The sequence below is a fragment of the Castor canadensis genome, chromosome 14, assembly GCF_047511655.1.
Source record: "Castor canadensis chromosome 14, mCasCan1.hap1v2, whole genome shotgun sequence".
Classification (NCBI taxonomy): Eukaryota; Metazoa; Chordata; class Mammalia; order Rodentia; family Castoridae; genus Castor; species Castor canadensis.
This window is the reverse complement of record NC_133399.1, coordinates 75231184-75243216: the sequence shown is the minus strand read 5'-3', so window position 1 is coordinate 75243216 and position 12033 is coordinate 75231184. Positions and strand designations below refer to the sequence as shown.

The following is a 12033-nucleotide window of genomic DNA, read 5'->3' as shown; positions in this document are numbered from 1 at the left end:
TTCTCTTCAGCACCTATTCAGCAAACTGGTATCATACTATGTGATTTTTGGACAATTTCTTCCTATCTTTTTTTTTTTTTTTTTTTGAGTGTGAAACAGAAATGTACCCAACCAGACCTGTTGTTGAACTGATATGTTCCAGGTAGTCCCTCCTCTGTCCTGCTTTCCAACCTCTGACTCCCAACCTTTCTCAAGGACCTCAGGCCTCCAACAGTGAGGCCTTCACAGTCTTGTGACACTAGCTCTGTGGAAGCTCTGTGTAGGTACAGAGGGGTCACAGGCAGGGTGTTTGTTCTTGGGGAGACCACTCATTTTATCCCTCTCATCTCAAGGGCTCCAGATTCCTATTGGGTGTGGTGTAAACAAAATTTCTATTCTTTTGGCCCCTATTCTGATCTCACCCCAAATCTGACTTTTTTTTTTTTCAGTTCTTTTGAAACCTCCTTGAAATGCCATGGCCAGATATATCTGCCAGTATATTGACTGGGATCTTGTAAGAGGCCCTGGTAAAAATCACTGAACTCTTATTCATACATCATTGACCCCCAAACCTTTCTAGCTTTCTATTCATGACAACTGAAACATTTCTCCTGCCCAAAAACATACACATGGGTCACCTGATGGTTTTTGCATTTCCTTGACCCTTAATATACTCAAGTGACTTTTTCATTTACACCTAGAGTCTGATCTTGATGGAATACTGCATTTTTTTCCATTTGTAGGTATTTCTGCTCTACACAATGTTTTCCTAGAAAACAAACAAAAAGACACTTCTCTGTAAAATCATGCTAAAAATAAGAATGTTTCTATAAAGGTTAGAGCAGAACACTCAAATCACTATACAACTAAAACCAAATGCTTACAAAAATTTAATAACCTTTCAAATACATGCATGCACACATACACATACGCGCATAAAGATAAGTAAACTTCTAACCACAACAAAAACAAAATATATGGTAACAACTGAGCCAGCTTTTTCAAGAAGTGATTGGTAGTTTGGGAAAGCCTAGTTGGGAATGCCTCAACTCCTTTCCAAACTGTGGAGTTAGGATGGTAAGGTCAAAACGTACATTGGAACAGCAAAATGAGCTTCTCTAAGACAGATTATCTGGTTAAAATTAGTCAAGAAGATTATAGTGTGCATTGTCATCAGGCTAGTTGAGAGTGACACTGATGGTCTGGACATCTGGCTGTGTTAGAGGATTTGTTCTTCCACTGTTCTTATTTGGAATCAAACTTCAACGTGCTGGGAAAAAGTCATGTTTGAACCAATGTGATATTTTTTATTACACTAAATTCCCTTTATTAATCGTTATAGAAACATGCTACTTCTAGCCTTATGGTTGATGTGTAATTCCAGTAGGGCAATTCCCAAGGATGCTCAATAACTAAATGAACTTTGAATTTCACCTGTCTTCTACGATTATTACAACTGGGATTTCTTATTCTACATATTCTTCCTGAATAATTACCTGTTCTCTAGTTTTCAGTTGCTCTCTCTACACCAAAACTTTATTTTTACTTGAGCTATTTCTGCTGATCTTCAGACTTACATGTATATATGTTGACTAGAAATTTCTCTCTCTGTCTCTGTCTCTGTCTCTGTCTCTCTCTCTCTCTCTCTCTCTCTCTCTCTGTGTATGTTTGTATCTCTGGTACTGAAGATTGAATCCAGAGCATCATGCTTGCTAGGCAATGCTCTACCACTTTAGAAATCTCTATTCAGATACCATGTAGGCACCTGAAAGTCAACATGTGCACATTTTGGTGCAATAATATATGTAGACACACTATTCTTTTCCTATATCACTGGCAACCACAACCACTCAATTTTTCAAGAATATTGGCATTGACAATAAATATCTTTTCTATACTTCTGTAACCATCAAGTTTTAGTTCTCTTGTCTTTTTTATACTTCATTAGGAATGTTCAGTTTTTTCCATCCCCACTCCTATTACCTCAGGTCAGCTTTTAGCTGAGAACTGCAACCGACAACCAAGTTCTGTGACCATTTTACCTATTCTGAACCCAGTCTTTAGTCATTAAAAAACAATCTCATCTACTCAGGAGGCAGAAATCAGGAGGATCATGGTTCAAAGCTAGCCTGGACAAATAGTTCACAAGACTGTATCCCAAAAAATAGCCAACCAAAAAAGGGCTGGCAGAGTGACTCAAGAGGTTGAATGCCTGGCTAGCAAGTGTGAGGCCTGAGTACTGCCAGTCTTGTTTAGCACTCTAGTGAATATGAATGTGAATATGAATTTACTTTGGAATTAAGTTTAATGTTTTTATATTTACAAGGCTCTGCCTATTTTCTCTGAAACAATGTTAGCATTTGCCATGATGTCATCTACCTAGTCCCTTATCCAGAGGCTGAACTAATGAGGTCATCGAATTTTGGATTTTCAGTCTCCAATTGTTATAATAACAAAAAGCTAACAGAAGAAAACTGACTTAATCCTATTTGTAACTGTACCTCCTTAGCAATGGTGTCTTTGGTACCTCCCTCTTCTGCAGCCATTTTAGTGAAGAAGTGATCCTTGGGCAGAGTCCTTAAATATTTCTTAGGACCTCTGTCTGGGTTTTGTTTCTTTATATACCCACTACAGCCATTTTAGAGCAGGTTCTAAATCATGACCTCCACTTACTTCTCTGGCTCTTTTATGAGGCTAGCTTCCTTGAGGCAGGAGCTTATTAATATGTTTTCTAGCTTTTAGTATGCTTTGGGACCTCACATTTGAACAAATTGGCATTTGTGCTGAGGTAAGGTGGAGCTACCACCGCTGACCCCTGGATTCCTAAAGACTCATCTTCGATCATGTGGCCATCTTTATTTGGAAGAGCACCAAACATAGTTACCTGTTCATTTTTCTCTTCCAAGAGCAGTGCTCTCTTGTGAGATTCTATTGCCTCACATAGAAAATCCAAGATTTCTTGAGCTTTCTCGATGGTAAACACAGTGCGATAGAAAACAAATCTTCCAAAGGGCCTCTGATCCAGAACACAGAAAATCAGTTTTTCTTGGTGCAGCTCACATACACTACTCTTGACATCCATTACATGACATCTAGATGCTTTGCTAGCTCAGTCATGATTTCTCAACTTGTAAATATCTTTGCACTTAAGTTACTTTAAGTGCCATGACTGGAAGTTTCTTTCCAACTTCTTCAAAGGCCCTCAAAGCATGACTTGTGCCCACATTCAATTACAAATAGTTTATTAAGTGATGTGAACAGACAGAAAACTCAGCTTTTCCCTGAAATCTGGTAGATCTGATGTAGCATTGTTCTGTTAAGAGAGATAGAGAAGAATTAATGGGAAAGGCAAAAATATAAGAATCACTCATTTCAACCTGACTTTTGCAATATTAGGTATGTTTTAGTTCAGGATCATATTCCTTCATCTTCTAAGTCAGAGCCTTCTACTCCAGGCCTCTTTGAGAATGTTATTCACTATCCATATTCATGCTGGGAACCCTTTCTTATAACAAGGGAAGGAGAGAGATTGTTTTCTAGGAGCATGCCCTAGGGATTAGCCTCCAGCTATCTAGGTATTCAGTATTGGTGGAGATGTTTTATTTGTAAAGCCTTGGTCCTCAAACTTCATTGCATGTTAGAATCACCTGGAGAGTTATGTCAATTCTGGTACCTGAACCTGTGACTTTTAGACTTTAGAGTATATTGAAGTCACCTGAAGGTCTTGTTAAAGCTAGGTTGGTGGTCCCTACCTCCAGCGTTTGGAGATCTGGGGTGGGAGGTAGGAGTTGGTATTTACAAGTTCCAGGTGGTACTGAGAACCAATAACTGTGTGTTTCATACCAATTAAGGCACCATACCAATTCAATCAGAACCTTTGAAGGTAGGACCTAGGCTTTAGTGGTTTTCTAAACTCTCAAGTGATTCAAATGTGTAGTTATGTTAGGGAACTACTACGATATGGGGATGAAAGGCTTAAGAAGAATGGTGAGGCATCTAGGAGACATCACACATAGGCATCTTGCCTATGTGGAGAAGTGGGAGTAATGTGAAATGTCAATGTCCTGGCCCAGCCTGTGACCACAAAATATGCTTATATTCCCAGTTGGTCTGCTAGCAAGGATTTCAATCTTTTGGGGGTGCTCATCCCCAAAGATTCTTGAGGTCTTGCTTTAGGTTCATAGCATCATTGCCTTGCCCCTTGGGTCACAGCTCCTTTGAGTCACTTAGTTCTTAAGTCTTACAAATATAACTAGTCTCACCAGGGAAACTTATACAGTATCATGTTTTTGACATGGATTTCTACCATTCATGAAGCCCCAGCTATCCCTAGAACCCCTGTTCTTCTTTAGGGTTCTCTCCAATCATATCAGCCAACAGAAATTTCCTTAGGTCCTTACACCTATATATCCAAGAAAGAGCTACGGTGGCAAGAAAGGTTTCAGCTTGCTTTTTCTCAAGAAGTTCCACTGGCTCTTTTTGAGGTCGATGCCATGAGTTTACCTAGAAGTAAACATTCTCTTCTCTGACCTTACCATTTTGGCTACAAATAATAGTTGAACATGGGAAGAGCACCCCCTGATGGAATCTCATGCTAATTACCATTGGATAGTTGGAGGAAGAAGGAGACAACTCAGCTCATCCACTATCAGGGCTTGATTTGACTCGATCCTTATCCAGCAGACCTGCTTTGATAACAATTATAAATCCTTTGGCCTTAATATTTGTGGCTCATTCAATTCTATGGAGATGGTAGCTACCATAGACTCTGAACTGAGGCAACATCTGTGGATTTAGGGTGAGTTAGAATCTAGAATTTGTCACACTGAAAACTGTTGATTAATAGGGGGTAATGGGAGAAGGAGAAGGGAGAGTAATAGAAGGCATTAATCTGATTAAAGAACAATATATTCATGAGTGAAATACCACGGTGAAGCTCCTTTGACAATGAATATACACTTGAAAAATGAAAGACTGCAATATAAAACAGGTCCTGTTTAGGAGGTGGATGCTACCAGGAGGGGGTAAATAGAGAGGGAGGGGAAATACAGTGGATGTACTTTATGTACTTGTTTGAAAATAGAAAAATGAAACCTGTTGAATTTATTTTAAGGAGGAGTGATAGGAGTGAGGGAAAATGGAGGTGGGGATGAATCTAACTAACCCCCCCTTACAATAAATATATGCTAATAAAAATACTTGAAAAAGAAACTAGAGATTTCCTCATTTGTAATTGTGTCTAGAATTAACATCTACCTCATTGGGCTGTGGGGAAGATTAAATAATCCAATATATATGTTAAGAGTGGTATATGGTAGAGAACGAGTGATCTCTATTTACTATTTGTCTTAACTATTCTCATATTTTTTCTTCTAAACATACATTTATGATATTAGATGAGTCTTATGAACAAGTGTTAAGATTTCCTTAAGAGGGATTGGGGGTGTGGTTCAAGTGGTAGAACAACTGCCTAGTAAGCTCTAGGCCCTGAGTTCAACCTCTAGCACTGCCAAAACAAAACAAAATCTTCCTTAAGAGAAGTATAAAGTGGACTCTCATTAAAATGATAAGGAGACAATGTCCATTCACCTAAGCATGTGATTTCTTACCTGTAAAATACTTGTCTGATGTAGGATGATTTACATTTATTTTCTAATCTGGGTGTATCACATCACTAGAACTCAAAAGGTGTTTAACAATTCCTGTAGAATTAAATGAGAGATGTCTCATGAGGGCTGTCATATGATAGATGCAAGAACAATGCCTCTTGATGCTTACCACAAGCTGTGCTCTTACACTGACAGTGTAGAAAAAGGAAGGAAAGTAAACCTACTCCATATACACCTCAGCCCAGGCCCTGTGCCTGGTCTGTACTGTGAGTGGGGAGACATGGGTTGGCAAAACAAAAGAATCAGAACAAGTGATTTTTGCATGCTTAACATTAAAAAAACCCACCATTGTCTTTTACTCATTTTAAATCTCACTTACTTGGTAGTAGTTGCAATTATCTCTAACGGGATGTAGCTCAGTGGCAAAGTACTCGGCATAGCATGTGCAAGGCCCTGGGTTTAATCGCCATTATCACTACAAAAACAGGAAAGGAAAAGAAAATTACCTCTATCTCAATTTTCATATTCCACATTAAGAAGAGGAAAGAAGTTAGAGCACAACTCCCTTTTCTAATAGTTCATCCTATATTTAGTCTGTATTCTGTTTGTTTTTGAGACAGGGTCTTCCTATGTTGCCTAGGTTGGCCTTGAACTCAGGATCCTCCTCTGGAGGGTTGGGATTACAGCTATTTACTGACATGCCTGGCTTGTTTTTAATTCTTGTTTGTTGATTTCTGTTTAAATTGTTCTTAAGAAGTTTCATGATCATACTTTCTAATCCAACAGTTTTCTCTTGGCTTCCTTTTTTTTTTTTTTTTTTAATCTCTTCCAGAGACAAAGTACATAAAGCAGGCTTTTAGAAGTCTGAAACAAGTAAAATTTCAACACTTAAAGCTTCTGAAGGCAAGGGATGAACAATGAAAGCTTCATTTCTAGAAACAAACAAACCTCTTTCCTTAAAGTCTCACACTGTCTGAAAAACTGTAGAAAGCACAGGTCTAGGCAGGCCTAGCCACTGGGCTTTCAACTGAGGCCCTGGAGGAGGCCTGAAGGTTACCCACTCAGGCCCTTTCCCACACATCTGGCCTCCCTGTGTTTCTGTGTAAAGATGATTGTGAATATTCCCAAACTAACCCGTTGTTTAAGTATCTCTGAGATTTAAAAGAATATTACAATGTAGAATTTTTGTTTGTAATATTTTGAGCTACTGTCAGATCATATATTTTCCACATATTCAAAGTTTTCTCATCCTAAATAGTAGCTATTCCTTCACTCGAATACCTTAAACTTCCAGTTTAAAGATTTCAGATCAAATGTCATTTCTCCCAAGAAAATATCTGTAATTGTTCCAGCAAGAAGATAATAGTCCTTGCACTCAGATACCAAAGCAGCTAAGGAAGTTAAATTCTACCACTCTTAAAACACCCATCCCTTTTGCTTTGCAGGTTTTGTTTTCTTTGTTTTTTTTATACACATATTTCTGGAGTATTGAGAAACACTGGAACAATGCAAACATGGCTACCTCCAATAAAAGAGCCAGAGAAAAACAACAGGCATGGCTGGCTGCCTAGCCCCGGTGATGTTGGGGATAATGTTCAGAACCTTCCCCAACTCCCCCTTTGCGGCCATCTTTTTCTAATGCCCATCCCCCTCCAACCTCTCTTTTCCCACCACAGGATGCTTAAAATGGCCGAGGGTCCCTCTCAGATCACCCCTCCCTAGTGACGACCTACTGCTTGTAGAGGTCACAGATTTTTTTTGGGCTCTCTCTCTCTTGCTTCTTCGTTTTCCTTTTATTTGGTTTGGGGGGTAGGGTGATGGGGAGATGCCCTTCTTGGGCTACGGCGATTCTGTGCCAGTCCTCATATGGTAAATGGTGCACCCCCACGGGGTCTCTGGTCCAGGGCTTACACTTACACACTAGAGCTAAGAGGTGCCTAAGCTCCAGGGAGGGATGTGGCTGGTGCCCACCTCCATCCCCAAACTGCCTGACCTCTTTTCAAATCTCTCTTTCTCTCCCTTCTTTCCCTCCTCACTGTCTTCTGTATGAATCTATCACTGTTACACTTTCTGCTAAGCCTCTCTAGCATACTGACAGTTCTTTTGGGCATAGGGTTAGGAGCAACTGCCCCTTCCGAGTGGACTCAAGCCCAAAGTTTATTGTTAGTCTGCTTTTTTCTACCTAATAACTACACTATTTGAGGGCCTGACCTTTTGGTCATACATAAGCCCCTAACTTCCCATTCCTTTGCGATCTCCTGCAGGACCCTTCTCCGATTCTACTCTGCACACTCAACACCAGCTCTGATTTCTACAGGGATGGGTAAGACCTGGTCTCTTCGTCTGGCACTCCGTGGCATGTTGGTGTGCAGACTCTGGCCATTTTCACTTTCAGTGTTCCTATCTCTCCTCCTCCCTCTCACTCTCCAGCCATTTGGCCCCTGGCGAGTCTGGCCCCTGGCTACATAGGTTAGAGATGTCTACCTATTGACCCAGGTTCATTTTTTCCAGTTTTGTAAGATTTCTCTGGGGCACACCCTAGAGAAAACTTCCTAACCCTGGCCATGGCAATACCCACTCTAAAAGTCTGTCTGACTCACCCCTGGGGTGTCTGCTACATAACCTCATAAAATTAGGCCTAAAGGGTGATTTAATACAAACAAACCTCATCCATTTTTCCACACAAATTTGGCCACAATATAGATTAGATAACTCCTCAAAATGGCCTGAATTTGGCACTTTTGATCCCAATATTCTCCGAGATCTTGACAATTTTATTGTGAGAAACAGCAAATGGCAAAAGGCCCCTTATCATCAGGCTTTCTTTTTTCTCAAGTTCCGACCTTCCCTTTGTTCAAACTGCAGCCCCCTCCAAGTCCTTCTTCTTGATTCTCACCCCTCCCTCTCAGCTCCTGCTCCCAATCCCTTCCCATCAGCTTTTGATCCAAATCCTGCTGACAAACCCTCTCCTAGTTGGTCCCCCTTCTCTTCAACCCAACTCCTCCAAGCCCCCTTTGCTTTCCAGAAGACTCTCCCCACCTTTCCCTAGAAAATCCTTCCTCAATTGCATCCCATCTCTTCCTTTGTCCCCTCCTCACACCCGATCCAAACACACACTCCCGTAACTCCTACAGCTATCCACATCTACACACCCACCTCCAGCCCCCATTCTCCCCCATGAGAGGTGACAGGAGTGAAAGGAACAGTCAGAGTCCATTTTCCTTTTTCTATGCTAGATATCTCTCAACTTGAGCAACGATCAGTCTCCTTTTCAGACAATCTAACAAGATAATATAAGGAATTCCTCTGTTTTACTTGGTCCTATGCCCTCACATGGGGTGACACCCTCACAGAGGATAAAAAGAAGAGAATATGGAAGATAGCAGAACAACGCACTGACCAACTACATGAACAGCATCCCAGTGGACATCCCCTGGCCATTGAGACAGTACCTAAGACTGAGCCTCAATGGAGCTATCAAGATGGGGACCCAGGATCAAATTCCTAAGATCATAGGACTTCCTGCCTATAGGCAGGCATGGACAGAAATAGCCATAAACAAGTCAACTACAATAAGATCAGAGATCACACCAAATCCAGATAAAAACTCTGCTCCTTTCTTAATTACCTCATGAAAATATTGGCCACAGCAGCTTTCGTAATACCAGAAGCTCAAAAAAGAACATTCAACTTACCTATGTCATCTCACAATATTCAAGACTTAATTAGCCACAAAGCTCTTAGCTCCATCTCCCCATCTCATGTTCAGATCTTACATTCCTTTCTCTTACAACCTGATCTGACTTTAGGTGATGCCAGCGACTAAACCCTGCTTCCCTCTTACCCTCAAACATCCCACCTAACCCAGAGCCCCCAGCTCATGGTTGTATCAAGATACTTAATGACTCACAACCTTTCATCATGTCCCAGACATCCCCATACTCGATGCCCCCACCTGGTTTATAGACAGCAGCTCGACAAAGGCCTCCCCTACCTCTGCAGCTAAAGCAGGATATGCAATAGTTGAGGGATGCCCAAATAATAATACATATACCATAATGAAAATAAATAGCCTTCCTCCTACAGCTACCTCCCAACAGGCAGAACTGTATGCTCTTATACAAGCACTACAAAGGACAAAATCAAAACATTTAGCATTTATACAGACTCAAAATACACATACAATATCATCCATTCTAATAGCCAAACATAGAAAAAATGGGGCTTCTTAACAACTAAGGGATCCCTAATAAACAATGCAAAACATATTATGGCCCTTTTACAAGTGGCCACTCTCCCTCACAAAGCTGCCATCCTTCACTGTAAGGGACATCAAAAGGATAACCCCTTCATATCTATTAGCCATAATTTGGCAGACACCAGAGCTAAACAGGCAGACCAACAAACAGCCCCCACTCCTCCAGGACATTCTACCAATTCACTATACTTACATAAAAAAAGAGATAAAACTATTAAAAACTCGGGGCTAGCCAGCACAAAGGATACTGGTTTCTTAATAATACCCTTGTTCTACCAAAACAACAAATTAAACCCATACTGACTGCCCTCCATGAAGTCTTCCACTCTAACCCTCTGTCTTTCCTTCATTTTATTATCATTCCTAATCTTAACTTCCTCAAAACACTAAAGGAAATCTCATCCTCTTACAACATATGCTCCAAAACTAATGCCTTATCGAACATCCCACACTCCTCCTTTCCTACCCATCAGGCAAGAGGTCACTTACCTGGGTCAGACTGACAAGGTGATTTTACTAATATGCCCCATGTTAAGTGCATCAGATATCTTCTAGTTTTCATTGATACCTTAACAGAATGGATCAAAGATTTCCCCACTACTAGCAAGAGATCCTCCACAGTGGCCACCATACTTTTCAGGGAAATAATTTCCCGTTTTGATCTCCACACATTTCTACAATCAGAAAATTGGCCAGAATTTACTTCTACCATCATTCAACAGTTGACCTTCTACATTGGGGTCAAAGTGGCACTTCCATTTCCCAAATAATCCACAATCCTCTGGAAAAGTAGAAAAGGCCAATCACACCCTAAAAAACATACTCACCAAACTTAAGAACTTCAATTGGACTGGGTCAAACTATTACCTTTAGCTTTCTTCTGTAACCTGAGCCCTCCCTTGAAAGTCTGCAAATCAGTCCTTTCAGGCCATGTATGGCTGTCCACCAGTAACACTGGGTCTTCCTACCACACCCTCTAACATTCCTCCTCCTCTGCTTTCTTCTTTACTACCCTACCTGAGGACAACACTTTAGACTTACCTAGACACCCACCTCCCAAAACCCAACTGTCTTTCTCCTGCAAACCCCAACCCAGTATAGATTGGAGAATGGGTTTATTATAAGGGACCAATATCCCCTCTTCCCTTACAGCCTCCTTGAAAGGGCTTCCTACAGGTTTTTTTTTAACAACTCCTTCTGCCGTTAAACTATAGGGTTATAAACCCTGGGTACATGTCTTTTCTATAAAACGAGCCTCTTCTCTCCCCAATGTACTGCCCCCTCTTGCTCTCTCCTGTTCCAGGACTGGGTCCACCAAAATCCATATCACCCACCTGCCCTCCATCCAGGAGACTGATGAATCAGCTTCTCCAACTGTATCAGACCTTCTTCCAGATTCTCTAAAGCCAACTTAACAGTTAGTACCTACCACAAGAAAACCTTGCAGAGATTGTCTCGGACCTTTGGCTACAAGGAAATCTTGTTGAGTTCACACCTGACCAAGTACTCTTCTTCTTTTGCCTTTTCTTCACCATCTGTTAGATATGAAAGAAGCATGGAAAAGGCAGAGAGACTGCTCAGAAGCCCTGTGGAGGGGGACCCCAGCAAAAGAGCTAGAGCCCACTGCCACACATAGGCTTGGGCTAGATATTGGGGGCTAATGGAAAAGTATCAGGAAGGTCATGAAGGAACACTGTTGCTCAGCAACCAAGAAAGATAAGTTGTAGTTAGGTTACTGTCTGCTCAACTATTCTTGGTATCCATCTGGGGAGATAAAGGTTAACAACTGCCTCCTTTGTTAGTCTTTGGGGTCAGGTGGGGAGTTTCCAGGAAGCCACATACAAGGGAGAAAGGGGTTTGGTCCTAACATGGCTGTCCTCACTGTCAACCCCACCATTCTTGCCTTTTGATAGCTAGGTAGATAGGAAAAGGACAATGAAATTTCATTTAGCTACTTCTCATCTCCTGCCCCCAGGGTAACTTCACTACAGCCACATCAGACTTTTGTAATGGGACACTCTTTCCCAATGCCATGCTAGTCTTTAACATACCAGGACTCTACCTAAATTCCTTCTCCAAAAGTGACTGCAGATTTTATTCACGCCTCACTCCCAGCTTTTCCTCTGTCCGCCAACCCATTGACTTACCATGGAATTCCCCGCACCCTTCTCTTATAGCCTCTTTTAA

General features: G+C 41.2%; 2 non-coding genes across 2 annotated transcripts; one reads left to right on the top strand and one right to left on the bottom strand.

Annotated features, from left to right (window-relative positions):
• Positions 1 to 276: 276 nt before the first annotated feature.
• LOC141417151 (small nucleolar RNA SNORA11) lies at positions 277 to 404 on the bottom strand. The gene has a single exon (XR_012441754.1). It is a non-coding gene; the product is annotated as a small nucleolar RNA SNORA11 (small nucleolar RNA).
• Positions 405 to 5740: 5336 nt separating this feature from the next.
• Positions 5741 to 5872, top strand: LOC141417107 (small nucleolar RNA SNORA51). Its single transcript, XR_012441726.1, has one exon. It is a non-coding gene; the product is annotated as a small nucleolar RNA SNORA51 (small nucleolar RNA).
• Positions 5873 to 12033: the final 6161 nt, after the last annotated feature.